The sequence below is a fragment of the Schistocerca nitens genome, chromosome 3 (genome assembly GCF_023898315.1).
Source record: "Schistocerca nitens isolate TAMUIC-IGC-003100 chromosome 3, iqSchNite1.1, whole genome shotgun sequence".
Taxonomy (NCBI): domain Eukaryota; kingdom Metazoa; phylum Arthropoda; class Insecta; order Orthoptera; family Acrididae; genus Schistocerca; species Schistocerca nitens.
Genome location: NC_064616.1, coordinates 656,373,194 through 656,388,298, shown reverse-complemented (window position 1 = coordinate 656,388,298; position 15,105 = coordinate 656,373,194). Strand labels below are relative to the sequence as shown.

Here is a 15,105-nt window from a genome sequence, read left to right as displayed (position 1 = left end):
GTAGCGGTCGCGCGGTTCCAGACTGTAGGGCTTAGAACCGCTCGGCCACTCCGGCCGGCATTTATTTATATGGACCGAGAACGTATTCTCCCATGGGATGGTGAGGAACGACTTAGATTTTAGTTACAGTGGACAGTCTGTCGAGTATAGTGAAGCTACAATGATTACGAAGAACTGTATGAGGGCAACTATGACATCTGTAGTAAAGAAATTTTGATCCGATGTGACCAGTCACTTTGCGACACTATACTACCGGACAACAGGGCCGAGTGTGTGAGTAAAAATTGAGAAAATGAGAACAAGAAGCAATGATAGGGAAAACAGTTTCGTTCTACATAGTAAAGGGAGGCATTTGTGAAATATTAACAGGGTAAAGAGCCCTAATGCCTATTTGTCATGAAAAACAGACAAGTTGGAAATGAGTCATAAAAGAAACAGAGGAGATTCTTAAAACGTTCCCACAGAACATTAAGAAGTTTATATGAAGATGGAATCTGTTCTTTCGTACATGTCCGGAAGAACAGATACTATCTTCATATAGTTAAGGCTTGCCGGCCAATGATCTTATTCCGTGCGGATGCACTCACATTGCTCAAAAGCTTACGGGAATCAGTAGAATGTCTGCCGCGAGTAATGAGTATAGTGGGCAGGGTCACTACAAATGCAATGTGTGGACAGTAAGTTGGAGATGTGGGTCTCACGGGGAGCGTGCCAGAGGTAAGTCCCTACAGTGACGATGTCAGCTGTGTCCTCGATGGCTCAGTCGGATAGAGCGTTTGCCATGTAAGCAGGAGATCCCGGGTTCGAGTCCCGGTCGGGGCACACATTTTCAACTGCCCCGTTGATATTTATCAACGCCTGTAAGCAGCTAATGGTCTGGATTTCATTAAGAGGTATATCCCGCAAAACGGGAGTTGTTATGCAAAGCAGTGGCGTTGGTGAGAGGGTACATTCCCCTCGAGTAAATCGACAAGCACATTCAAATGCGCCGTACATGAAGTACAACACACGAGAGGCGAGTAACAGGAAACGTTAAATGAGAAGTTTTGAAACATTGCGACAAGTGCTGAATAATGAAAAACAAGAAGCAGAAATGTGAGAGGGCTGATCCACCAGGAAAAGGAAAAATTTGAGACCTGAAATAACGACACCAGTTCATACAGAACAATGGTGAAATTATGGTAGGCGGAAATAGAAGAGAATAGCTAATTGTGGCTGTGCTTTGATTGTCATCTTGTTGGTAAGTAATCCGAAACATGCTCACTTTGATTAATGAGTATTTTCACCGAAGCCGATCTCTTCTACTCAAACTTCCGTAATTAATTTAGTCTTACATCCAAGAAAATTAGGTTGCTGAGTCTAAATAGGTAGATTTCTATACAGCGGGGCTAATTTATCATCTCTGCTTGTTATTTTCAGTACAGTTGGAGATGGCGATCGTAATTCATGTAGTTATGATAGGCCCTATCATGGGCGAGTGATCCGCGTAAACGAGCATCCAAGACCAACGTAATGAGCGTGTTGGAGAAGTGGTATACAGACTCAAATTCTCTGTCCACTTCCAGATTTCGGTTTTTTGTGGTCTGTACGAATCACTTAAGGCAAATGTCTTGATGGTTGCTTTTCAGATGGTAAGAAAGAAGGAACGCCGCGCGGTGTCGCGTGCTTTGAGGCACCATGTCACTGATTGCGCGGCCCCTCCCGCCGGAGGTTCGAGTCCTATATGTATGTGTGTGTGTGTGTGTGTGTGTGTGTGTGTGTGTGTGTGTGTGTGTGTTGGTCTTAGCATAAGTTAATTTAAATTGTGTGTAAATCTAGGGAGCGATGACCTCAGTAGTTTGGTCCCTTAGGAATTTACACACATTTGAATTTGTTTTTTTTAAGGAAGGAACGATGATCATGTTTGAATGTCCCGTCGACGAGGGAGGTCAGCAGACAAAGAAACTGTTCTGTCTTCCTTTGGATGCTGTGTGGTTTTTTAGTGAACACATGAGCGAGGAACAGATGCCGTTCATGAAGACAGAAATCAGGTAATTTAATCTACATTTAACCTCAAATAGTAAAAGTGATACATAACTTTGTTGCTGTATTCTATCGTCAGCCGCTAACAGTAGATTTGAATTTAGAAATAAATACAGATGCTCTTCAATACACTGTCTATTCGGAAGATGTCGAGTCCTAGCCACTGTGAAAGTCGGTAAATGCTATTCAACTGGCAGACACACAAAAATAGGCTCAGTGCATGAATATTCGATCTTAAGTACACCCGCCGTTGGAGCTCCGGACAGGGGATGCTTGCGTCTCACTGGAAGCGGCATGATAGTTCGTTGCAGCGCCCTCGCGCCGCGATAGTGGCTGTAGGAAACGCGGTGGCGTAGCTGGCGGCGTACATATTTGAAAGTGGGGCAGACCGGATCGCGGGCGATACTGCAGAAACAAGATCGGTTGGGGGAAGAAAACCGGACCTGTCCTTCTCAAAGGAACTATCCAGAATTTACTTTCAGCGATTTAGATAAACCACGGGAAACACAAATCTTGATGGCCCACAAGAATCTAAACCACCGTCCAGTCGAATGTGGGTCCAGTGTCGTACTACAGGGCAACATCCTTCGGTTTGCCCAACTTAGACTGAAAATCAAATGCATACGGTTACTATAACTAACAGTTTCCGCGTTCCCCTAGAGTGTGTTAGCAAAACCAAATAAAGCATAAATCAGGATGGCCCCGTAAGAAGTTGACATAGGCTCCTTAACCCTCTGAGTAAAAGTGGTTTCTGTTTGAAACCATCGATTTATTAATTTTGTTTTTAAGTACCAGTGCCTTTCGCATGAACCCACCGATGCTATTACAAGACAAAGACAGTCTGTGGTACACTGAGATACTTCCACGTATGTAGTGCGTTGCAGCAGTCACGTACAGCTTTCAATGTACCAATAGTCGACGCGGAGATAATGTTACGTGATTGTAGGAGATTGTGACATGTGTTTTTTATAGTGATCGTATAGGAGATCATAGACAGTGAAGTGAAGCGTATCTTAAGCTACTGTAACCTAAATCTGAGTTTGTACTACTGTTGCTATGAGTGGCTTCTAAATAAAACCAGTGGAGCAGGATGTACTCCTGAAACAAATTTATTACATTTTAGGCCCCTTTTTGTCGGTTATTTAGGACTATAATTTGCTTTAGGCATAATGAGTTCATGGAAGTTTGGAGATGTGCGATTGTATCTACAAAAAATGTGAAATTGCTTTCAAATATATTTCTTGAAATGATGGGTGGTTGAAAACTGTACGTCCCAATAGTTTCAAAGTGAAACCACAACTTTAAACAAATGATTGCTTACTTTTTACAAATTTCTTCTTGTATTCATTGCTTAAGAAGATGTAGGTTAATTTCGTGAAAAATTTTGAAATTAATTTTTTTATATTGTTGAATATGAAAGGTTTAAGATAAGGAGTTGCAGTATTTAGCACTATGCGATCTTACTCAGTATGCTTGAACCCTTCAAATTTGTCCTCTAAAAGACACTACAAAACGAAATACTGAAGAATTCTGTTAAAATACCTGAAAGATTCCAGAATGAGATTTTCACTCTGCAGCAGAGTGGACTCGCATTCGGGACGGTTCAATCCCGCGCCCCGCCATCTTGATTTATGTTTCCCGTGGTTTCCCTTAATCGCTGCAGGCAAATGCCGGGATGGTTCCTTTGAAAGGGCACGGCCGCCTTCCTTCCCCGTCCTACCCTAATCCGATGAGAGCGATGACCTCGCTGTCTCGTCTTCTCCCCCAAACAACCCAACCTATAATATGATGACGTAAACGATATTGCACGACAATCACAAAACGAGTGTCTACTGACGTAACTTTCGTGAAGAACATCTCAAATTAAATTTAGAATGGACTGGGATTATAAAAGACAGTACCGCAAGAGAAAAGGTTGTAGTGTGTAGTGTAGAATAGTAGCACGATCATATTACGTCAAACTTCGGAAAACAATGAAACCTTTAACAGGCTGGTACTACACAATGTGACTAATTAATTAACATTACTGTTGTTGCAAGACCGTCAATTGGAGCGACTGGAGAAGAATAATTATCAGCCATTTTTCAACAAATGCTATAGAAAGCCTCTTTCGAACTTCTTCATACTTTACCCCCTTACGCATTCAATGCATTGTGCCTGTTAAATAATATCGCCTATCATATTCGATCGGGTCGTCGTCGACATCTCCATCTTCCGTTAATTGAAACTGTCTACGAACATCGTACTTATCCAGCTTAATTTCATAGCATTCATTACGAAATCTCAAATTTATTTCATTTCTCTACCAAGTTTATACAGCTTCCGGGATTTCGCCGTTACTCTGAATCTGCCATGGTCCATTTCCTAGTAAGAGATATACATATTTCGATGTTTCAGCCATTTACGGCATACGTTTCGTTGCCTTAGTTTACAACTGGCAGATTAAACTTTCTGGTTCATATAAATAGAGAATTTATTATTAACGACAGCTCTCAGTTTTCCAAAGCAATTCCAATCAAATTTGATGATCTTATTTATTGTAGTGTCCATCTCTTCGTTGTATCTGGACCCTGTGAGTATACGAATACGTAAAATACACGACAAAAGTCATGGGTACCTCCTAAAACCGTATCGGATCTTTTGACCGGCATAGTGCAGCGACTCGGCGTGGCAAGGACTTAAAAACTCGTTGCAAGTCCCCTGAGAAATATAGACTCATGCTGCCTCTATAGCCGTCCAGAATTACGGAAGTTGTCAGCTTGTGCGCACACTGACCTCTCGATTATGTCCCATATATGTTCGAGAAGACACATGTTGGGCGATCTGGGAGGCCAAATCATTCGGTCGGATTGTACACAATGTTCTTCAAACCAGTAGCGAACAATTGTGGGAACATGAAGTCCATGAATGGCCGCAGATGATCTCCAAGTAGCCGAACATGACCATTTCCAGTCAATAATCGGTTTATTTGGACCATGCACACACAGCCCACACTTATGGGGCCACCACCAGCTTGACAGCACCTTGTTTACAACCTGTGTCCATGGTTTCGTGGGGTCTGCGCCACACTCGAACCCTACCATTAGTTCTCACCAACTAATGTGACGAGACCACGATTTTTCTGTGGTCTAGGGTCCAATCGGTATGGTCACGAGACTAGAACAGGCGCTTCAGGCTATGTGCTGTTAGCAAAGGCACTCCGTTCAGTAGTCCGCTGCCATAACTCATTAACGCTAAATTTCGCTGCACTGATACTTTCGTCTTTCGTCAGACATCGATTTCTGCGATTATTTCACGCATTGTTTGTCTGTTAGCAATGACAACTCTACGCAAATGCCACTGCTCTTGGTCGTTAAGTGAAAGCCGTTGGTCTGTGCGTTGTCCGTGGTGAGAGGAAACACGTGATATTAGGTATTCTCGGCACGCTTTCCGAAATCAAATATCCCACGCGTTTAGCTCCAGTTACCGTCCTGTGTTCTAAGTCTGTTAATTCCCGTTGTGCGGCCATAATTAAGTTGGAAATCTTTTCACATGAATCACCAGAGTACAAATGACTGCTTAGGCAGTGAAGTGAACTTTTATGCTTTGTGTACGCGATACTAATGCCATTTGTGTACGTGCTATTCCATGACTTTTGTCACTTCAGTGTAGTTCAATAACGTTGTTATAATAATTGCTGTCTACCTGTCGGTGCAGTGATTATACGAGGACTATTGGGAAAGTAAAATCCGATCGGGCACGAAACGGAAACTACAGAGAAAATTCGATGAAATGTTGCACAGATGTGTTGTGCAGTGTATCTAGTATTCCTGTCGATCGCGTCACGTCGCTGTTTCCAGCTCTGAGCGCACAGTGCGCACGTAAAGATGCCTACAAAATAGTGTCTCTCGCCTAGTATGAGGGCCTGGTGAGACGTGTCGCCTGAAGTAACGCAGCCCACATAACGTAACAGTCATGTGTTTCCTTCTTCACCACAATTCTCAGCCGCAGTCAGCAGGGCCAGTGAAGATGCTCCTGCGTCGTTTTCGATGGGAAGTGTTTGATCATCCACAATACAACCCGTAACTGTCTCCCCCTGAGTTTCATCTTTTCTCACATGATCCGCTGGCTATAAAGACAATATTTTGGCACAGATAACGAGCTGTACACCAGCGTAGAGAATTGGCGGAAAGCACAGGAGACCACCTTCTATGACGTGGGCATTGGAAAGCTGTACAATGCAACGACGAATGACCAAGTCTGAGCGGCGACTATGTAGAGAAAAAAAGTGTAGCTAACTATTACAAATATTTTTTTTTACTTTCACAGCGGTTTCCAATTTCGCGACCAATTGGACATTACTTCCCGAATAGCCCTTGTACATCAATTTCGTCTTACTGCTCTATTCAGTCGATACTTGCTCTTTTTATTTTCTCCATTCTTCTTAAAATTAATCATCTGTCGAAAAATGAAAAAGAAGTATTATCCTCAAACCAATGTTGTACAAAGGTGGTCTGGTAATGTGTACTGTTTATTAACAAAAGTTTAATTATTTCTAATCAATTTGCAGGCTGCAGGAAAAAGTGTCGCTGATATGAAGTCGCCATTTATAGCTTTAGATTTAGTTCTTAATTTCCCTACGCAGCCCCCTTGCTTAATAAATCGATATATGCGTCTTATGTTACCAGTTCCTATCAATAAATTATAATTCGTATGCACTTTTACAGCCTGCAGATGGTCCATTGTATTAGGCCTATTTCTCAAAAGCAGTCTGTTACGTGACTTTGTTGAAGTATATGTCCTTTCACGACAGATAACGAGAATTTCTTAGAAATTTTGTCTCCTACTGAGAAACGTCTATGGTGATTAAAGTCTTTTGTCCATTACTTTTGAAACAAAACTATTACTGCTGTGCTCCAAATATTCATACTAGTATTTTAGGGGCCATTAAAATGAAACAGAAAATCGCAATGTAGCACCAGTCATTAAAATAAAATAGCCAATTAAAACCCAAGATCGTGGAACTAACACAGCTGTGCTAGCAGCAATAAAAAAAATTAATAAATCCGAGATGGTGGAAATAGACCAGTTGCGGTTTGTAAGCCCGCCGTCCCTCCTCTGCGCCGAGATCAGCGTAGTATTAACAGTCAGTTTTATTCATTACGATCGATGAAGCCGGCAACAGTTTAATTAATAATTAAATAATTTAAACAATGATAATTATGCATCATGTAAACCAATCACAGCTTAATGAATTAATGGGTAATATTAAATTCACAATATTGCCCCTGAGTATGTATCTTGACTGCGCTCAAAAGTATCGGATCAGTCAGAACTTCAGCGCTATGTTCAATAGTGATTATCTAAAACCCAATGTAATGGCTGTGTCTTACATTATCTCCACAGGAAAAATACGTCAAAAAAACGGAAACGCGCGCAGACACTCACTCACACACACACACACACACACACACACACACACACACACACACACACACACACACAATGTTAACACCGTTAAATCACAGGTTAAGCAGCCCTAGTGACTGCACAAAGCTCGACCTGTGTTACATATGTACTGTACGGTGTACTGGAGGTTCAAATTATTTATTTTCCACAGCTAAGGTACCGTTCTATGATGGTTCTCGTGTTACAACGATCTTTTCAAGCCTAAAAGTTTGCAAAAATACATCAGCAACGCAAAAAATGCGATTTTTACATCAGGTATAGCTATATTTTCCACATACACATATCCGTTAAATTGCTGTCTAAAATACGACTGTGAACTCTTAAAGTATGTACGTCAATGCTACTTTCATGCCAAATAATTACCAATAACATGCCATATAGACAGTTAAGATTTCAAATTCGGCCTAAATGAGAAACAACTAGCCCGACCACGCAGAAAATACATGTAAGCTATAATACTATGCTAAAGAGTCAAACACACAAACAAATAGGCAGTCTTAATTACTGGAAGAATGCAATTATTTAGGCATACTTCAGGTGTAACTCAAAATTCAGCTTCAAATCAAACATTTCCACATCTTAACTTTCAGTATAACTCACAGCTACCTTATTGACAATACTGAAATAACTTATAGCTTAACAGACGGCAAGTTCGATCTCTGTACCACGCATTAAATTCATCGAAATACATAAAAATTGGTTGCCAAACACACACATGAGCAGAACTATTGCTCTAACTTTCTGTCTAAAGTGCACTTGTCGACAACAATTACCAAAGTAAACAGTGACAAAATCTTATGCTCGCAAAAGGCAGTTCACCATCCGTCCATAAACGGTGGAATGCATTTAACATGGGGTTATGATCAAAATACTAATGCTTTCCCTGTTGATGCATCAAGCGACGACAGAAACCTCTGGGAAGGTGGATCTATTTCCCTCTGCATCTTATCCAGTCTGGTGGAATTGGCAAGGATCCAGCTCAAAATAGTGGGTTCTCAGTTATTCATCTAAGCACTGCATTTCTCTACGTAAGGCTGAATAGTCTCATATGCTACTTATCATTGAGCCCTCATTATTTCCTGCAAATTCACGGAATAATTGATGCTGTCTAAAGTTCCTCTTCAACAGATTTTATTTCATTATGTGAATTATTGCCTACCTCTTTCACAGCCAGCAAGAAAATTAATTGGCGGCTGCTGTGACCGAGTCGCTTCAGTCGGGAACCGCGCGACCGCTACGGTCGCAGGTTCGAATCCTGCCTCGGGCATGGATGTATGATTTCCTTAGGTTAGTTAGGTTTAAGTAGTTCTAAGTTCTAGGGGACTGATGACCTCAGATGTTAAGTCTCGTAGTGCTCAGAGCCATTTGAACCATTTGAACCAAAATTAATTTCTCTACTTATTAATTCAGGTTATTTCAGTAGATATCTGCTGGCGACTCGTTGCAGACTGTCTTCCACTCATGAACGTTATCTTCCCAGTCTTAATTATCTTCTTCTTCCTCCTCCTCCTCCTTCTCCTTCTCCTTCTCCTCCTCCTCCTACCTCAATACTCATCCTAATTATCCTGTTGTATCCTGTTCTTCTTCTTTTCAGTACCTTCAACTTTTTTTCGGAATATTTTGTTTTCTTTGGCTTTAACATCTTCGTCTTGGTCTGTCTTCTTTCACCTGCCCCAGTTTCTGTAGCGGTTGAGAAACAGGACTGATGGGAAGTTGAAGTGCGTGCTTCCTGAATCACATCTTCTCCTGTGATAAAACATAGCGAGATTTTTTTCTATCAAACAATGGGCAAAGGTGGAGTAGTCTCTGAAATTACGTTCCCTCCCATACCGACATATATGTCACAATCTCTCAATAATGATTCATTACCATTTTTATCTAAAGCTGGCTTAATGATATGGACATATTTACAGCATCTGTTGGAATTTACGTGTCTGTAGAGGCGATATCTTTGCTTATGAGCATTAGTAGCCCTGAGAATCTTACTATAATTCTGAAGATCTGGAAATATTTAACTTGAGGGTGCATTGCGCCTTACAGCAAGAGTAGGACTCAATAATCGGTTTCTTCCAGTACTTTAGACTGCCTGTTTGCGTGTTTGCCTCCTGAGCATACTATTTCAGTCGACACGTATTTTCTGATTGATCAGGTTAATTTTACTACGTTGCTAGCTTATGCCGAATTATTCGCCTTTAGGATGAACTTGAAATGTCAAAACTCTGTTTAGCATTTTATTTGTATTGATTTTTGCATGGAAATAGCACTGGGGTACTTACTTCAGTCTTCACAATAGTTTTCGGCAGCAATTTGACGGACATTGTTTTTATGTGGAAACTAACATTTTGATACGTTTCTAAAATGATTCTAAAAAAGCTGATAGGTCGCATGCAGTAGTCACTAGATATTAATAGATTTCCTTTATTTTCATAACGCGTTTTCCATCATCAGATTACCTGCTAAGTTAATAACACATCTTTACATTACAAATGTGAATGCGTACATGAATGTATTAATGTGGGCACAAAAGTTTGAAAACCAAAATTCATAAAGCCTTTTCACAGAAATATATACCGCAATATAAGTCTTTAGACTTTTCAGATCATGAAGATACTATATTCACATGAAGACAGAAGTATGATACATCGACATGTAGCAGGCGAATAAATGTAGCTGGTCTCAACACCGCATAGGTAACCTCGCTTGCGCTAAATGGTGTGTACGAGCTGTGTTCAAAAAGTAAGGTGACTTTATATCTTTATGAAAAAAATGTTTATTTATTCATCAATATTCATGTTGTCCCCTTCGAAGTAATCCTCCTCAGATACAATATTCTTGTGCCAACGCTTCTTCTAATCATCGGTGCATTTCTCATAACCACTTTTTGGTACAACCTTGAGTACTTCCAGCGATGTAGTTTTTATTTCCTCAATCGTTGAAAATCTTCGTCCTTTCATAGGTCTCTTCAGCTTCGGCAACAAGCAAAAGTCGCAGGGGGGAAAATCCGGTGAATATGGTGGCTGAGGCATGAATGTAGAGTTGTTTTAGGCCAAAAAATCTCTTACAAGCAACGATGAATGAGCAGGTGCATTGTCGTGATGCAAGAGCCATGAATTCTTTTCCCACAATTCCGGACGTTTTTTTTTTTTGCGTATTGCTTCTCGCAAACCGCAATTAACTTTCCGTTATTATTATGTTCGGCGCTCACGCAACAACTGTTAACGGATTCCTTAACGGGTAGTTTCTCCAACTTTTTGAGCAATGCAACAAAACGCCTGCATGTTTTGTGTGTCAAATATTACATCTTTTTACATTTACCTGAAAATTTTCGCAGTAAAAATGTGGACGCTTTTTTTCTTATGTAAGTGGTTCCTACAAATCGTTCCGGAACCTCTGTGCTCACCGTCACGCAATTTTTCAGTAGTTAATTTTTCCAGTACTGGATCGCCAATACATTTGGTTCCACACCAAAGTTTTCTCGTAGCTAAGTTACCTGTGAGATGTGTTACATTCTTCCGAGTGGAGCGTGATAAAAAACAAGAACAAACTGACGCCAGTCAAACCATTAACCTAAACTGGAGCGAACGCTTTAACGTAAGGACTCATTTTCATTTAAATTGTTTTCAAGAAATTACTAAAACTATTTGAAATTGGATCGATGCACATAAATATTGGATTCGTAATTCATATCTCCGCAATAGACACTGACCTTACGTCTATAGGAGACAAATTACGAAGACCAATTTTTTTTCTTCTAAACTTTGTTAACAGTCTACATCGCAACACCGTGTCATGTAGTTACCAGTTTCAACTAGGAGTTGAAAGAGCACATACGATGTTTATGCAGTTAAGTGACGCATTACACACGTTATCAAATGTATGCTGTTAAGTAGCAGAAACCGGTACTACTGTTATATGAAGTCGCACTCTAAACAGTTTACAAATATGTATATCTATAAATCTCTAACCATTTTACTGTGGCTTCCGGAGTACGTAGCCTATGTGAATTGTCATACGGTATGAAATGTTAATTTAATTTCGTTTCTGTATACTGTAGGATGGTGCTGCAACATGGCAGTGTGGCAGTATTTACTTTATACGGAAGTTTTTTTTTTCAGAACTGCGGTGCTTTCAGGTGTGCGAACGGAAACGGCGCCAGCTGCATAATGCAGACGCACCGGTGCGGCATCGATCATGGGTGACGCTTCGCACTGCAGCGCGCGCCACATCACGAAGCCAAACAACTCAAGGTAGCGCCCAAGTGCATTCAGTCTTCTTTGTCTTTTGGACAGCCTTTCATGCAGTCCTGCAATGGCAAATAATTAACAAAATCAGGTTTTAGAGAAAGTCTGTAAACATCCAGTTGTGACGTCCCATTCCACAACCATCCGAGACGTTCTTCGAGATATGCACATAAGCACTATATCACTTGTCAATTGTTTTACAGGTATCACCAGTTCGAAACATTGGCATATGTATTTACACATTTTTGGGGGAAAACAATCAGAAGTTGCAGGGTTCAATGAATCTTTGTCAGTTTGGGCATTTTGTACTTTTTTGTGGTGACGTCCAAGTTATCAGACAAGGTGTGAAATTTTTTGAAAAATGGAAAGGTGATATATGTATCATAACTTAACAGCACAGTAAGTAATACCTTTCTGTACACAGTATTACCGGTCCAATTTTACGACATGAAAATTAGTCTTTCCCTGTGCATTTCTTCAGTAAATTAAGAGTACAGAGCTACAAGAGTGAGGAGCAACTCAAACTGATATAGGCTGTGTCTGCCCTCATCACTTCATCATGAAAATCCAATTTCAACTCAGCCCCTACTGTTCCGCAATCATTTTCCCAAGATCGTCAATAAAGAACGTGCTTAATTTCTTTGTAACTATTTCAGTTAATGATGAACAGAAAACAAAATAAAGATAAAATATTGACGAGAGCCGGCCGCGGTGACCGAGCGGTTCTAGGCGCTTCAGTCCGGGCCCGCGCGACTGCTACGGTCGCAGGTTCGAATCCTGCCTAGGGCATGGATGTGTGTGATGTCCTTAGGTTAGTTAGGTTTTCTAAGTTCTTGCGGACTGATGACCTCAGATGTTAAGTCCCATAGTGCTCAGAGACATTTGAACCATTTTTATTGACGAGATACTTGTTTGCACCTGCGCAGTGGACGGATGTTCGCGCATAGAATAACTTACTGCCACAACGCTGCAATTTAATACTATCACTGACAACTTACGTGACTTACAACATTTTTCCAGTACCGATAATTTTTTTATGTCCTATAGATATGTAACTAGGGTTAGATTTATATCTCAAGAGGTCTTCTGCACTGGTGGCAACTACCGTTTTAGAAGGCAATATATTTTACAACTGCCCGTCGTTGAGTGTTTCAGGGTTGTACGGACGATTTAGTCAACATATTCAAACAACTGTCACGTACAGTCCTACTGGTGGACTGGAATAGCTTCTGCAGCGGAGGTTATATGTAGCGGTCCGGGCATTGTTCAAGGGCCTTTCCTTGACTGTTACTGGCTCGGTTTTCCGTCTGTCACCTGCAGCGGACTTCAGCTCTACAGGAGGAACGTCGGTTCAGTTTACTCTTTCTTTCCGTTGAAGTTGTTTTCTTTTTTGAATAAATTGGACCAGCAATACCTACCCGCATTAAAATCTGTCTCACTAATTTTACACCGTAATTCAAAGCACTTATCCCATGCTCGGCTTTCTCAGTTTTTCATACGTGCACGGTATATTAAATTTGTTTCAACAGGATCTGAGGGAGTAGCTGATAGTAGTATATGTGGCAAAAAGGCCGTGTCCGCTATTTTCTTCTGTCCCAAGTACTTTCCCTGTTATAATACTTTTGATTTCCTTTATAAAGTTACCAGTAAACCATCGATATTTTTAAAGAATCGAACTCAAATATCTCCTGAACGATGTGTCATACAATGATATAACTTGGCAAATGCCTTCAGTGCCATACGAGAATGTCTGCAAACTGTGTTACGAATAGAGTCTGAAGTAAATAAGTAATAAATTAAAACGTCAGGCCTCATGCTGAAGTCTGACTGAATGAACAGCGAAAACGTAATAAGCGATAAACATCTTTCCTTTCTCCATTGCGTAAGGCCCCTAAGGTCAGCGAGAAAAAGTTTCTTAAAAGTTTCAAATTACGTTAAAACTCGCTGGAAGTCGCTAAGTGCTCTCATTCTCAAATACTAGATGAATGAATTCCGGGTATTTGCGCGCCGTCCGTTACGCTGTCTCACGACACACAGCTTTCAACTGTAATACTTATTATGTTAAACTTTTAACATAACATCATACCTCTTACGGAACAGATTATTAGAGCATTTTAGATTTTTAGTATCGGTCAATAATCACGCGAAATTTTGAAAATCAAATTTCTGTTACCGCTGGAAACGGTTAGATAGGCGGCCTGCAACTGCTACTGGCTTCCAGTACACCCGTTTAGAAATATAGACAGTCTCTCGAACAAATGGGTCCCAGATGCTGCGGATTCATACTCTTTGTTCCCACACTGTGAGGCTGCTGACCGGCAGCCTTCTTCTTTGGGCCAGACGCTCATTTAATAATTTATGCAGACATCGGTCCAGATTGTGGGTTTTCGATGCACATTGTGGTGCAAAATTTCTGCGTTCCGTGTGACCAGTACAGTCAGCATAACTCGCTGACGTTTACACAGTCGTGGTTATGAATGGAGACTTGAATTTTTAATGCAATGTTCGCAAACTTTCAAACCACATCGTAGCAGATTAGATTATTTGTCTGCTATTATCGACAATTACTGAATAACTCCTACACTCGTGCTGTCGAAATGTTAGAAATTCAGTAAAACAGCTGTCGTCGAAGATCACGAAACACACGGCAACAAGCACCGGTGTAGTCGACTGCGAAAGCCTCGACGTTTTCAGTACGCTAACTATTGTAGCATCGATGCAGTCACGTCTTACGTCTGACCCAACTAATTCTTCTGTTGCAAAGTAAAACGCCAGACAAAGACTACGGTGCTAGTAAAAGTTATACACTATATTGAATACTTTATTTAAATATCGAGGGATACTTGTTTTGTGTAAGGTGGAATAGTGGGATAAGTGTTGTTTAGAAAATATAGAGCACAGATTGAATGGAACAATTTTAAGGAACCTTGACTCATTTAAGAAAGAGGTCTTTAGAAAATTTTGCTTCGATGTATTGTAGAGTTCTGATTTTATATCTGAAATCTGTATTAGTTAACTTTAATAAAAGATACAGAGGAGGTATAAAAATGAAGTTCTGAGTATCTTATCTCTTTCATTACGGTCAAGACGTCACAAAACGGTTAACTATCTGATTGGAAGACACTAAAAGAAATGTGTACGTCATAACGATGTACATATCGAGAATTTCATGAAATTTCCCACTAAGAGTATATCATATAACTACTCATCAGCGCATATATCACTTGATAACAAAGTTCGTAGGATTTTAAAGAAAACAGGCACATGCGCAGGTCTTAAGCAACTGTTGTTCACTCATGAGTGGAATACAAAGTGTAACGAAGCAAATTGATGTAGTACACATTTCAACGTGTGCCATAAAGTAAGCATTCACTTGTAGTACACAAATGTTATT

The 15,105-nt window shown here is 40.5% G+C and overlaps 1 non-coding gene across 1 annotated transcript; it reads left to right on the top strand.

The window, feature by feature from the left end:
* Positions 1-748: 748 nt before the first annotated feature.
* Trnat-ugu (transfer RNA threonine (anticodon UGU)) lies at positions 749-822 on the top strand. The gene has a single exon. It is a non-coding gene; the product is annotated as a tRNA-Thr (tRNA).
* The last annotated feature ends 14,283 nt before the right edge of the window (positions 823-15,105 follow it).